The sequence below is a fragment of the Coregonus lavaretus genome, assembly GCF_964263955.1.
Source record: "Coregonus lavaretus genome assembly, chromosome: 25".
Lineage (NCBI taxonomy): Eukaryota > Metazoa > Chordata > Actinopteri > Salmoniformes > Salmonidae > Coregonus > Coregonus lavaretus.
Genome location: NC_140012.1, coordinates 25477587 through 25491523, shown reverse-complemented (window position 1 = coordinate 25491523; position 13937 = coordinate 25477587).

Below are 13937 nucleotides of genomic sequence, written 5' to 3'. Positions count from 1 at the left end.
AGGTGAGATGCTGTGAAGCAGATCCCCACATCTACATTCTCACAATCTACCACACTTGGATAATATGGCCGGGAGGGATCATCATTTAACTCAACTAAAATCACTATCAATATCTTAACTTTATCTGGCAGGATGAGAGAGAGAGAGGGGGGGGAGAGAAAGGGAGAAGAGAAGGACGGAGAGAAAAGAAAACGAGAGAGAAGAGAAGGAGTGAGAGAGGAGAATGTGATGTAGTAGCTGCCTGGGTGCGGTTGGGTTCTCTGGGACACGCAGGGTGCGTAAACCACGTTCAAGTGCAGCAACGTCTCTCTAGTAAATATTTACTAGTTCCAGTGCCTTCAGAAAGTATTCACACCCCTTGACTTCTTCCATGTTTTGTTGTGTGTTGTGCAGAATTTTAAATGGATTAAAATTGAGATTTTGTGTCACTGGCCTACACACAATTACCCCATAATTATTTTTTAAAAACAAATTAATAAAAAAGGAAAAGCTGAAATGTTATGCCAAGCCTAAATAAGTTCAGGAGTAAACATTTGCTTAACAAGTCATAATAAGTTGCATGGACTCACTCTATGTGCAATAATAGTGTTTAACATGATTTTTGAATGACTACCTCATATCTGTACCCCACACATACAGTTACCTGTAAGGTCCCTCAATCGAGCAGTGAATTTCAAACATAGATTCGACCACCAAGACCAGGGAGGTTTTCCAATGCCTCGCAAAGAAGGGCACCTATTGGTAGATGGGTAAAAAATTAAAAAGCAGACATTGAATATCCTTTCACTACAAAGATACAGGCATCCTTCCTAACTCAGTTGCTGGAGAGGAAGGAAACCGTTCAGGGATTTCACCATGAGGCCAATGGTGACTTTAAAACAGTTTGAGTTTAATGGCTGTGACAGGAGAAGATCAACAACATTGTAGTTACTCCACAATACTAACCTAAATGACAGAGTGAAAAGGAGGAAGCCTGTACAGAATACAAAATATTCCTAAACATGCATCCTGTTTGCAATAAGGCACTAAAGTAAAACTGCAAAAAAATGTGGCAAAGAAATGTTATGTCCTGAATACAAAGTGTTATGTTTGGGGCAAATCCACACAACACATCACTGAGTACCACTCTTCATATTTTCAAGCATGGTGGTGGCTGCATCATGTTATGGGTATGCTTGTCATCGGCAAGAACTAGGGAGTGTTTTAGGATAAAAAGAAACAGAATAGAGCTAAGCACTTGCAAAATCCTAGAGGAAACCCTGGTTCAGTCTGCTTTCCAACAGACACTGGGAGACAAATTCATCTTTCAGCAGGACAATAACCTAAAACACAAGCCCAAATATACACTGGAGTTGCTTACCAAGATGACATTGAATGTTCCTGAGTGGCCTAGTTACAGTTTTGATGTAAATCGGCTTGAGAATCTATGGCAAGACTTGAAATCGGCTGTCTAGAAATGATCAACAACCAACTTGACAGAGCTTGAAGAATTGTAAAAAGAATAATGTGCAAATATTGTACAATTCAGGTGTGCAAAGCTCTAAGAGACTTACCCAGAAAGACTCACAGCTGTAATAAATTAACTTTGTCATTATGGGGTATTGTGTCTACATGGGTGGGGAAAAAACAACAATTTAATCAGAGAGAGAGAGACCTACCTATCTACATGAGTTATATGCTCACCCTGGTTAGTTCTTTGTTTGATTACCATAAAAAAAGCATCATACTAAATCATAAAAGCCCTTACCCCTGTCTGGAAAACCCATTCGGTACCATCACTAATGTACATAAACTAATGAGTATAATATCCCTCTCTGCACCACCATGAAAACATTTAAACCTAGTTTACAAAATGAGGAAATTCTCTAGCATCTATTCCATTATTACAGTTTACTGTGTGTTATGTATATCCGCTGCTGCAAATTGGATTCACAAACACAACATGTAGGCTAATGGGTTGAGGAATCACCATGGGAGATTTCATAAATATGTTGTCTAGAAATCAAATGTATGGAATTTACATCTCTAAATGTGTTTTGAAGGTTAGAAATAGTTGGTATTGCAGCTAATCCTTATTGTAGACTATACATGTAGAGGATGATTTCTAGGCCTAGAATTATCTGCAAGATGATAAATCTCACATTTGTTCTGGATTAGGCCTAAACTACTTTGTTGTGCTTTGTTTCTCTGAGTTGGTAAATTAAAAGTACATTTATTCAAGCCAGACAGTCCTAGCACAACCTTGCAGTTCAGTATTCTAAAAAAGTTGATGAAAATAAACTAGGCTTTAGTTTAATCGCCGAGGCGCCCTACACTTCTTTCTCCTCACCCAATCTAAAACAGAAATGTATTGCGTCTCCTATTTTCCCCTCTACAGGCTAATGTAATGTCACAGCTAATATAATCTCCGTTGACATGACAGACACAATTTATTTCCCAACACGCTCAAAGAGAGTGAGAGAGAAAGAGAGACTCACTCCTGCTGCCTCAGCTAGTCGTATCCCACCTGGGTGAAAGCCATCAGCGGAAGGAGATCTTGTTCCAACTAGCACACGGTGCTCTGCGCTGAGCTCATTTAGACACTGTTATCCAGCTTGTCTCTCTATGGTACCGGTAATGGAGGAACAGGATGAGACCAGATTAGACCCATCACTACTGTTGTGACTATTATGGCACTTTGGTTTAGGCCAGCACCAGAATTCTATCTACTCATGTATTCATTATGGTAATTTATCATCTATCATTACTACAGTAGTATTACCTAGTTATAGATTACATTTATTAATATATAATATCAGTTATCTATTAGGTATATCTATTTATTGTAATTAGATTAGGTTTGTCTGAGACTTTAGATTTGTTGGCTTAGTTTTTTCCAAGTATTTCATTATTGGCAGAAGTTGAACTCTGTAAGTGCTTTGGGAAGTCAACAGTTGAAGTTCAGAGAGTGAGAAGGTTCAGTGGGTTCACTGATATAAATAAGAAAAACCATCCAGAACCTTGTCATTAGCGTTGACCTGCCGTATAATTATGACTCTGCAAACTATCTGTTGAGTTGTAGGAAATAGAATAAAAAGCATTATGGCAGCTGAATGCCCTCCCCTGTTGGCAGATGAAGAGTCACAGAGACAGTGGAAGAGACCCAGGGATAAGCAGGCAGGAGAGACATTTTTAAGAAAATGCCACTAATACAGTATGACTCAAATTAAATGTAGTAAAGGGCATCACATCACCTCAGATCCTTTACGCTCTGGTGGGTTTGGACAACCTCAAAGCTTGTCTAGCCCTGCAGATGTCAGGTTATCTCTGCTCTGGAACAACAGGAGGCTCTTTGAAAACTAGCTGGACAAATAGTTGAAAATAGCAACATTTGTGGGGATTGAGGAGGAGAGAGGGACAGGATGCGACCGGAAGAGAGAGACCGAGAGAGTCTAGTTGAAGCAAGTGTTAAGAGGCGACAGACAGCCTGCGGAGAGAAGTCGATAGGGGATACATATCTCAGAGGACTCAATTACATCTGCAAACATCTGCTTCCAATCTCATCAGAGCTGGGGCCAGACTAGGGACAGCAGCACCAGACGGCTGCTAACATGTTGTACATGGGCGGACACAAGATAGGATCTGAAGTGCACTACTTTTGACCCTATAACACCCTATTTCCAACAAAGTGCACTACTTTTGACTGGAGCAACACACTCTTAGAAAGGGTTCCAAAAGGGTTCTTCGGCTGTCCTCATAGGATAACCCTTTTTGGTTCCAGGTAGAACTCTTTTGGGTTCCATGTATAACCCTCTGGGGAAAGAGTTCTCCTATGGGGACAGCCGGAGAACCTTTTTAGGTTCTAGATTGCACCTTTTTTTCTAAGAGTGTGTTGGATAAAAACAGTTAGTGGATTAGGATGAGACTAAAACATGTTTATTTCTGGAAAGACTGCTTATATCATGTGAAACTACCATAACATTTGAATATCAGTAATATAATGGATAAGGAATGTTCTCCAAGCATGCGTTTCGTTCCACCTCAAAAGCAAGAAATAGTATTTTGACACCGACTATCTCAGGGTGTTTCACATATAATCCTCCTTAAAAGAACCGATCCCAGTCCTCTCTTTAAAGTGAACTCTGGGGTAAAAAAAAAAGCTAAAGAACTCAGTTCTCTTTGTATTCACAGTGCCTTTGCCTTTGAATGAGGACTTAACTCTTTTGCCAGTTCACTTCACCTATTTTGTGATCCGAGTTCTCTTTGCATTCACATTGCTATGTTTAGAAAGGAATTAAGATCTTTTCCCAACATTTACTAAATGTGCAGGACAAGCCATTCCATCAGAATGTGTTATTGGACGGCTAGATATACCTACTTACATTTTAATAGCTAATATATTGCATTTAGCTAAGATTGGACAATAATTGTAATCAGAAGATACTATTAACATATAAATATTATTGGTAACAGAATAAATAGCAGAAGAATAACTGCAGATTAAATAATGCTGTAATTGAAAATTGTACACCCAATGTACAATCGGCTACTGACCCTTTAAGAGCTAGAATACAGTGAGGGAATAAAGTATTTGATCCCCTGCTGATTTTGTACGTTTGCCCACTGACAAAGACATGATTAGTCTATCATTTTAATGGTAGGTTTATTTGAACAGTGAGAGACAGAATAACAACAACAAAAAAATCCAGAAAAACGCATGTCAAAAATGTTATAAATTGATTTGCATTTTAATGAGGGAAATAAGTATTTGACCCCCTCTCAATCCGAAAGATTTCTGGCTCCCAGGTGTCTTTTCTACAGGTAACGAGCTGAGATTAGGAGCACACTCTTAAAGGGAGTGCTCCTAATCTCAGTTTGTTACCTGTATAAAAGACACCTGTCCACAGAAGCAATCAATCAATCAGATTCCAAACTCTCCACCATGGCCAAGACCAAAGAGCTCTCCAAGGATGTCAGGGACAAGATTGTAGACCTACACAAGGCTGGAATGGGCTACAAGACCATCACCAAGCAGCTTGGTGAGAAGGTGACAACAGTTGGTGCGATTATTCGCAAATGGAAGAAACGCAAAATAACTGTCAATCTCCCTCGGCCTGGGGCTCCATGCAAGATCTCACCTCGTGAAGTTGCAATGATCATGAGAACGGTGAGGAATCAGCCCAGAACTACACGGGAGGATCTTGTCAATGATCTCAAGGCAGCTGGGACCATAGTCACCAAGAAAACAATTGGTAACACACTACGCCGTGAAGGACTGAAATCCTGAAGCGCCCGCAAGGTCCCCCTGCTCAAGAAAGCACATATACAGACCCGTCTGAAGTTTGCCAATGAACATCTGAATGATTCAGAGGAGAACTGGGTGAAAGTGTTGTGGTCAGATGAGACCAAAATCGAGCTCTTTGGCATCAACTCAACTCGCCGTGTTTGGAGGAGGAGGAATGCTGCCTATGACCCCAAGAACACCATCCCCACCGTCAAACATGGAGGTGGAAACATTATGCTTTGGGGGTGTTTTTCTGCTAAGGGGACAGGACAACTTCACCGCATCAAAGGGACGATGGACAGGGCCATGTACCGTCAAATCTTGGGTGAGAACCTCCTTCCCTCAGCCAGGGCATTGAAAATGGGTCGTGGATTGGTATTCCAGCATGACAATGACCCAAAACACACGGCCAAGGCAATAAAGGAGTGGCTCAAGAAGAAGCAAATTAAGGTCCTGGAGTGGCCTAGCCACTCAATTTATAACATTTTTGACATGCGTTTTTCAGGATTTTTTTGTTGTTATTCTGTCTCTCACTGTTCAAATAAACCTACCATTAAAATTATAGAGTGATCATGTCTTTGTCAGTTGGCAAACGTTCAAAATCAGCAGGGGATCAAATACTTTTTTCCCTCACTGTAGATGTTGTACTATATGTTGTGATTCTCACAAAATATGCTGTTGTCTTCTCACACTATTCAAACCCCACAATCGAATAAACAGCTTATGAAGCTATCTTAGCCTATAGATCACATATTGCAAACAAATAACAAAAACAAAACAAAAAATTCCTCACGTTTTACTTTGTGCATCCTTGACAATCCCTAATCAATATCCAAAACCAACACATGTTTTTTTCTGCAAACCTGGGGTGTAATCATTAGCCAAACAGTCAACTAAAACTAGAGTTTCTATTGAACAAGTTCAGTTACATTCCACCCTGTGTCGTTCTGTCTGCCTCCGTAAAAAAATTAATATTTAGCCACATAATTTGGTGTAAAGAATACGCCCCTGCAAATCATCTTCTCTCTTTTGTGGCACCAATGTGAGGGGTTATGGCAGGGGAAACGGTGTTGCAGTAATCTAGTGTGTGTGTGCAGGAATAATGACAAGTGAACCTGGGGAGCTTTGTGTTCATATTGCCCTTAAAAAGTGAACCGGACTTCGGAATTCAAGCGAACCGAACTCAGACCAGCTTTCGAGATGATCTCAGTTCACACTGCACAAAAAATAAAGCGAACGTCACTGAGTTCACAAAAATTGACTGAAAGGGACCAAGTGTCAAAACACCCTCAGATTGTTCTGAACTCGTTTCTGTTGTTAGAAACATAGTTGAAATATAATTTGATATCTGCGAAATTAAGCTAATTGATTGCATCCAAATTGGCCATTTTTAATTTATATAATATTCAAACTTTGTTCTAACAATAAGTTCAACATGAGGAATCCAAAGGAATGGTCAACAGCCATCCACGGAACCCCACGCCAACCCCACCCCAACAAGGAGTATATGGTATCAGTTCTCTGTGTCTGACAAGTAGTATGGACCTGTGGCTCGGAGTATTGTTTCTTTATCCTATGTAATGTATTCCCAGTGAATTTGGTGATGTCCCCCCCCCCCCTCTTGTTCAGAGAAATTAGTAATTGAAGTTGTTAGGGTTATGTTCCATCCTACATCTTGATATTACCAGATAATTTAGTAATTTGGGTGAACTATCCCTTTAATATTTAGGGAGGTGGGAATCTTCAAACTTTCTGTTCACCTAATAGCAGGAACAGCACCATCTAGTGGTCAGAACCTGGTAATATCAGGATGTAGGATGTTACCTGTGTAACTAAAGGCGGCAAAACTCTTCACCTTTACTCCACACAGAAACGCATACAAGGCTCTCCGTTCTTCCTCCCATTGGCAAATCTGACCATAACACTATCCTCCTGATTCCTGCTTACAAGCAAAAACTAAAACAGGAAGTACTAGTGACGCGCTCAATACGAAAGTGGTCCTATGAAGCGGATGCTAAGCTACAGGACTGTTTCACTAGCACAGACTGGAATATGTTCCGGGATTCATCCGATGGCATTGAGGAGTTTACCACATCAGTCACCGGCTTCATTAATAAGTGCATGGACAATGTCGTCCCTACATTGACTGTACGTACATATCCCAACCAGAAGCCATGGATTATAGGCAACATCCGCACTGAGCTAAAGGTTGGATCTTCCGCTTTCAAGGAGCGGGACACTAATCCGGACCCTTATAAGAAATCCCGCTATGACCTCCGATGAGCCATCAAACAGGCAAAGCGTCAATACAGGACTAAGATCAAATCTTACTACGTCAGCTCTGATGCTCGTTGGATGTGGCAGGGCTTGCAAACTATCACGGATTACAAAGGGAAACCCAGCCGTGAGCTTCCCATTGACACAAGCCTACCAGATGAGCGAAATGCCTGCTTCGAGGCAAGCAACACTGAACCATGCATGAAAGCACCAGCTGTTCCGGACGACTGTGGGATCTAGCTCTCCGTAGCCGATGTGAGTAAGACATTTAAACAGTTTAACATTCGCAAGGCCGCGGGGCCAGAAGGAATATCAGGACCCGTACTCAGACCATGCGCTGACGTTTCAACCTCTCCCTGACCCAGTCTGTAATGCCTACATGTTTCAAGCAGACCATCATAGTCCCTGTGCCCAAGAATGCCAAGGTAACCTTTCTAAATGACTATCGCTCCGTAACACTCACATCTGTAGCCATGAAATGCTTTGAAAGGCTGGTCAAGGCTCACACTAACACCATCATCTCAGACACCCTGGACCCACTCCAATTTGCATAATACCCCAACAGATCCACAGATGACGCAATCTCTATTGCACTCCACACTGCCTTCTTCCACCTGGATAAGAGGAACACCTATGTGAGAATGTTATTCATTGACTACAGCTTAGCATTCAACACCATAGTGCCCTCCAAGCTCATCACTAAGCTCAGGACCTGGGGACTGAACCCCTCCCTTTGCAATTGGATCCTGGACTTCCTGACGAGCCACCCCCAGATGGTGATGGTAGTCAACAACACATCCACCACGCTGACCCTCAACACGAGGGCGCCTCAGGGGTGTGTGCTTAGTCTCCTCCTGTACTCCCTGTTCACCCACGACTGCGTGGCTGCGCATGACTCCAACACCATCATTACGTTTGCTGACGATGGTGGTAGGCCTAATCACCAACGACGATGAGACAGCCTATAGGGAGGAGGTTAGTGGCCTGGCAGTGAGGTGCCAGGACAACAACCTTTCCCTCAACGTCAGCAAGACAAAGGAGCTGATCATGGACTACAGGAAACAAAGGGCCGAGCATGCCCCCATCCACGTCAACAGGGCTGTAGTGGAGCGTGTCGAGAGCTGTTCCTCAGTGTCCACATCACTAAGAAGTTAACATGGTCCACATACACCAACACAGTTATGAAGAATGCCCAACAATGCCTCTTCCTCCCTCAGGAGGCTGAAATTATTTGGCATGGGCCCTCAGATCCTCAAGAAGTTCTACAGCTGCACCATTGAGAGCATCTTGACTGGCTGCATCACCGCTTGGTATGCAACTGCTTGGCATACGACCGCAGAGGCGCTACAGAGGGTAGTGTGTACGGCCCAGTACATCACTGGGACCGACCTCCCAGCCATCCAGGATCTCTATACCAGGCGGTGTCAGAGAAAGGCAAAAGAAAATGTCAAAGACTCCAGCCACCCAAGTCAGACTGTTCTCTCTGGTATCGCACGGCAAGCTGTACCAATGCACCAAGTATGGAACCAACAGGACCCTGAACAGCTTCTACCCCCAAGCCATAAGACTGCTAAATAGTTAACCAAATAGCTACCCGGACTATCTGCATTGAACACCCTTTGCACAATCTCTTTTGACTCATCACATGCAGTGTACGCTGCTGCAACTGCTTATTATCTATCCTAGTCACTTTACCCCTACCTATATGTACATATCTACCACAATTATCTTGTACCCCTGCACATCGACTTTGTACTGGTACCCTGTGTATATAGCCAAGTGATCATTACTCATTGTGTATTTATTCCTTGTGTCATTATCTTTCTATTATTTTTCTATTTTTCTCTCTGCATTGTTGGGAATTGCCCGTAAGTAAGAATGTCACTGTTAGGCTATTCCTGTTGATTACGAAGCAAGTGACAAATAACATTTGATTAAAAAAAATTATTTGACATAAATCTTACAACTTCAGTGACTCATTTCTATGAACGGGGGGGATCACCTAATTAACTGAGAATACATTACATAGTATGAAGAAACAATACTCTGCGCTGATGCTGTATATTTGTTGTTGGGTTGGGATTGGCGTGGGTGGTCTGTGGGTGGCTTTTGACCATTTCTTTAGATTCCTCATCTTACTCATTGTTATAAAGTTTGGTCCAAATCAGATGTAAGGTACTATATTTATTGAATATTATATGATTCCTTTAAATTAAAATGACCAATTTGGGTACAATCAATGAGCTTAATTTCTCAGCGATCATATTATATTTCAACAAAATAATGTTGAAGAAATGCTAATCTTATATGTTTCTAACTATAGAAACGATTTCAGAACAATCTGAGATTGTGGGTGTCATGGCTTGCTGAAATGACGTGTGAGAATACACACCCAGACAGTATATGTGATGATGAGCACCCTTCATAGGCTTACACTGTAATTTCAGGGTTAGAGGGTTTCGCAGATGGAAAAAAAACACCCTTCTCCTATTTTATACATAGATTATAACCTGTCGTCTCTTGAATGCATTCTCTCTCTGGGCGAGCAGCAGCAATATAAATATAGCAGTATGATTAATATTCTAAACGCCGTTACTGTATCCTCTCTGCAGCTACTGTAACCTTGTAGCCTCGCCTTACCAGATTCCTCATACAGACAACACTGAATAATTTAGCTGTTGATTGGAAAATATATTGGAGAGGCTGGAGCAGGATGATAGTGGTTGTAATTTGGGGAGCTGATGCACATTGAGGAGCAAGCTAATGCAGATGTCATTGTGAACGGACACAGAGATAAACATGGGTAGTGTTCAGTAGGGAGAAAACTGTTTTAATACAAAATGAAACGGGGAGGCACTACCTGAATTGTCCCCAAACATTTTTTATCCCCCTTTTCGGTTGTGTGACCTTCTGAACATGACCCAGTTTCTGCTTTTTCATCTTTAATATATTAGCAATTCAATCCTTTAAACTCTTATTCATTACACTTTGATAGTATGCTGATCAGTCTTTGATTTTGAATGTGCCCTACTCCCCCTCATAAATAGCATAGTGTACTATCAGAGTGTGCCAGTTCAGATTACTTGCAGTATTCTGCCTTGTCCTTGTCTGGTTCACCTCAGTGTGCCCTGCTCGACTGACCCCTACTGCTGCTTGGAATGCATTTTCATTCTCATTACATCAATTTCCTCTGGACTCATTGAGAGCTTCCAGAGGGCTGCCATCCACTGAATAGACTATGGTCTGTACTGTACTGAACTGTACTGTGGTAGATGAAATGGGTCTGTGTCTGTGTGTGCGTGTGTGTCTGCGTGTGTGTGTCCTCGCAGAACAGGTCAATGTCACCGGATCATTAGAAATAACATTCTTATCTACCAGGTTTTGCAGCTACACTTGACAAGGGGGACTATTGTCAAATTAATCAAGGTGTACAGTGCATGTTGGAACAAATAACCCCATTACTTCCCAGAGTGATTGCGAGATTGCGCTGTGAGAAGCTACTGTATTAATAATTAAAAACAGTGATGCTGTTGTCAAAGTTCATAAATCAAATCTCACAGCCAGGACGAGAAGGACAACGATGGAAAGAGCTCTCCTGTGAATTGTATACCCTTCACAACAGTATCTTGTTGGGTAGTGTGAATTACAGAGAAGTTACAATGTGACCTTTCAGTTTGTGATGTTAACTATTTTCAGTTACAAATCCTATTCTTTGGATGAGTACTTAGTCGCCAGTGCCACATATGATTGTAGAAATGCCAGGCGTAATCTGGTTCAGACTATGAAATCCAAGGGGCAAACAGTCTCAGGTAACACATGACCTCTTCTACCTCTCTTGTAACAAATACAGTATGTCCTTTCCTACAATTTTGCCAAAAATATATTACTTAACCTCTACGGGATCGGTGTCCCATATACGGGACGGTTGAGCTAACGTGCACTAATGTGATTAGCATGACTGTTGTAAGTAACAGCAAACTTTCCAGGACATAGACATGTCTTATATGGGCAGAAAGCTTAACTTCTTGTTAATCTAACTGCACTGTCCAATTTACAGTAGCTATTACAGTGAAAAAATACCATGCTATTGTTTGAGGAGAGTGCACAACAACAAAAAACGTATCACTGGTTTGATACATTCACCTCGGAAGGTAAATAATGTACTTACATTCAGTAATCTTGCTCTGATTTGTCATCCTAAGGGTCCAGAGATAAACTGTAGCATAGTTTTTTTGGGGATAAAATCAATTTTTATATTCAAATGTGGGAACTGGGTCCTACAGTTTGAACCTCTGCTGTCTCTGGCTCCACACCCACCCCACCCGGCCATTAGCAGAAGCTAATGATCCATCATGTATGACATTCCTGTGAGTGTGTAAACTTACATTTTGTATTACCATATAATTTTTGTATTTTCTCTATAGTTATGTACTTAAATGTATCAATTGACCAATTCGGCACATTTGGGCAGACTTGAAACAAAATAGTCCAGTATTGAAATGCTTCACTGGATCAATCTGAAATGTGCACACACTGCTGCCATCTAGTGGCCAAAATCTAAATTGTGCCTAAACTGCAATATTATATTGTGGCCTTTCTCTTAAAAAAATAAAAAAATAGAAAATGAAGTTTTTTTTGTTTGTATTATCTTTTACCAGATCTAATGTCTTATATTCTCCTACATTAATTTCAAATTTCCACAAACTTCAAAGTGTTTCCTTTCAAATGGTATCAAGAATATGCATGTCCTTGCTTCAGGTACTGAGCTACAGGCCGTTAGATTTGGGTATGTCATTTTAGGCGAAAATTTAAAAAAAGGGTCCGATCCTTTACTAAATTAGACATAGTTATGCTAATGTTCCATACAATTTAGAGATGAGAATTTCTGGTTTTCCTAAGGAACCCTATAATAACAAACATTTATATTTGTAGAAACCAAATGAACTTGCCACACCTCAACCAATCTAGTAAATAAATGTGCAGCTTGTAAGTGGGTGTGGAGAGAGAAAAAGTGTGTGCGTGTGTGACCCTCTGTGTGTGTATATATCCACTGTACTCAGGACACTATGGGACCCCAGTGATAGATTGTTGACAACCTGCAGTAATTACTGATCTAGGATCAGATAGCTACAGGGAGCATGTTCAGCAGAGATAGATGAAACCCAAGATTGTTTTCAATCTACTGGCTCATCACTAATAATACAGTGTCCCTGTTGATCAGTGCACAACTCTGTTCAAACCCAGGATAGATAATTGAGCTCAGTCTTCTTTGGGCGCATAGCTTATTTGAAAGGAGAGATCCACCATAAGTAACCTGCTGCTGGTGACTTTCAAGTCCTGTTATCGCTGTGCCAAGTCACATCTTTTATATATGACAGCAATGAGCAATGGTATCTTTGTGAATAAATGTAAATAGTGTGAATTTTAATGCAAATAATTGATTGGGTGTTTGTGTATCTCTGTGGGTGACTGTCTGTATTTCAAAATGGAAACAAATCATTCCCTTTCATATGATTGAATGACTCATTTATATGTTGTGAATGGAGGTATTTTGTTTCGTATTCATTAGTGATTCAATTGACATAGGAAATCAAAACGATAATTCATGAGCAGTTGATGTTTTTGAATTAGCAGCTTTTATTGCTGCAGCTGCTTGTCCTCTTAGACCATGTCATGTGTTTGCTAGAGCAGTGTTTCCCAATCCTAGTCCTGGGGACCCGAAAGGTGCAGATTTGAGTTTTTTCCCTTGCACTACACACCTCATTCAAATACTGTAATCAAAGGCTTGATGATTAGTTGATTATTTGAATCAGGTGTGTAGTGCTAGGGTATAAACAAAAATGTGCACCCTTTGGGGTCCCCAGGACTAGGATTGTGAAACGCTGTGCTAGAGCCATCCAACTGAGCTGTTAGCCAACCTGAACATGACTTCATCCAAAGGTCTCACATATCCTTTGGCTGTTTTCCCCTCACACTGTCATCTTTGGTTAGCTCAAAGCAAGACAGATAATATTCTGTCTATTCTATTCCATCCCTCATTGAATTGGATCAAACCTAGCTAAACTTGCTCAAAAATACTGTAGTTTAGTTTAAATCAGCAGTGTACCTTTGAACTTCATAATAATAATGACTTAAAAGTGCTTCAGACAGGGCCTAAATATACTTGCACTTTAAAGAGCTATTAATGGTGATTACTTTCTACCACAGCATCCTATTATACCTCCTTGCCTGCATGAGAACAGTGCTCCAGATGTATTTTAAACATGTCTGAGGCCCTGATAGTTATTTATGTTGCAGTGTGTCAGTCAGTCACCTCCTCGGAGGCTGCAGTCTATCCCAGTTTCCATAACAAACCTCCAATCAGCCATTAATTACTGGCTGTGGACCCCAGGTGAGT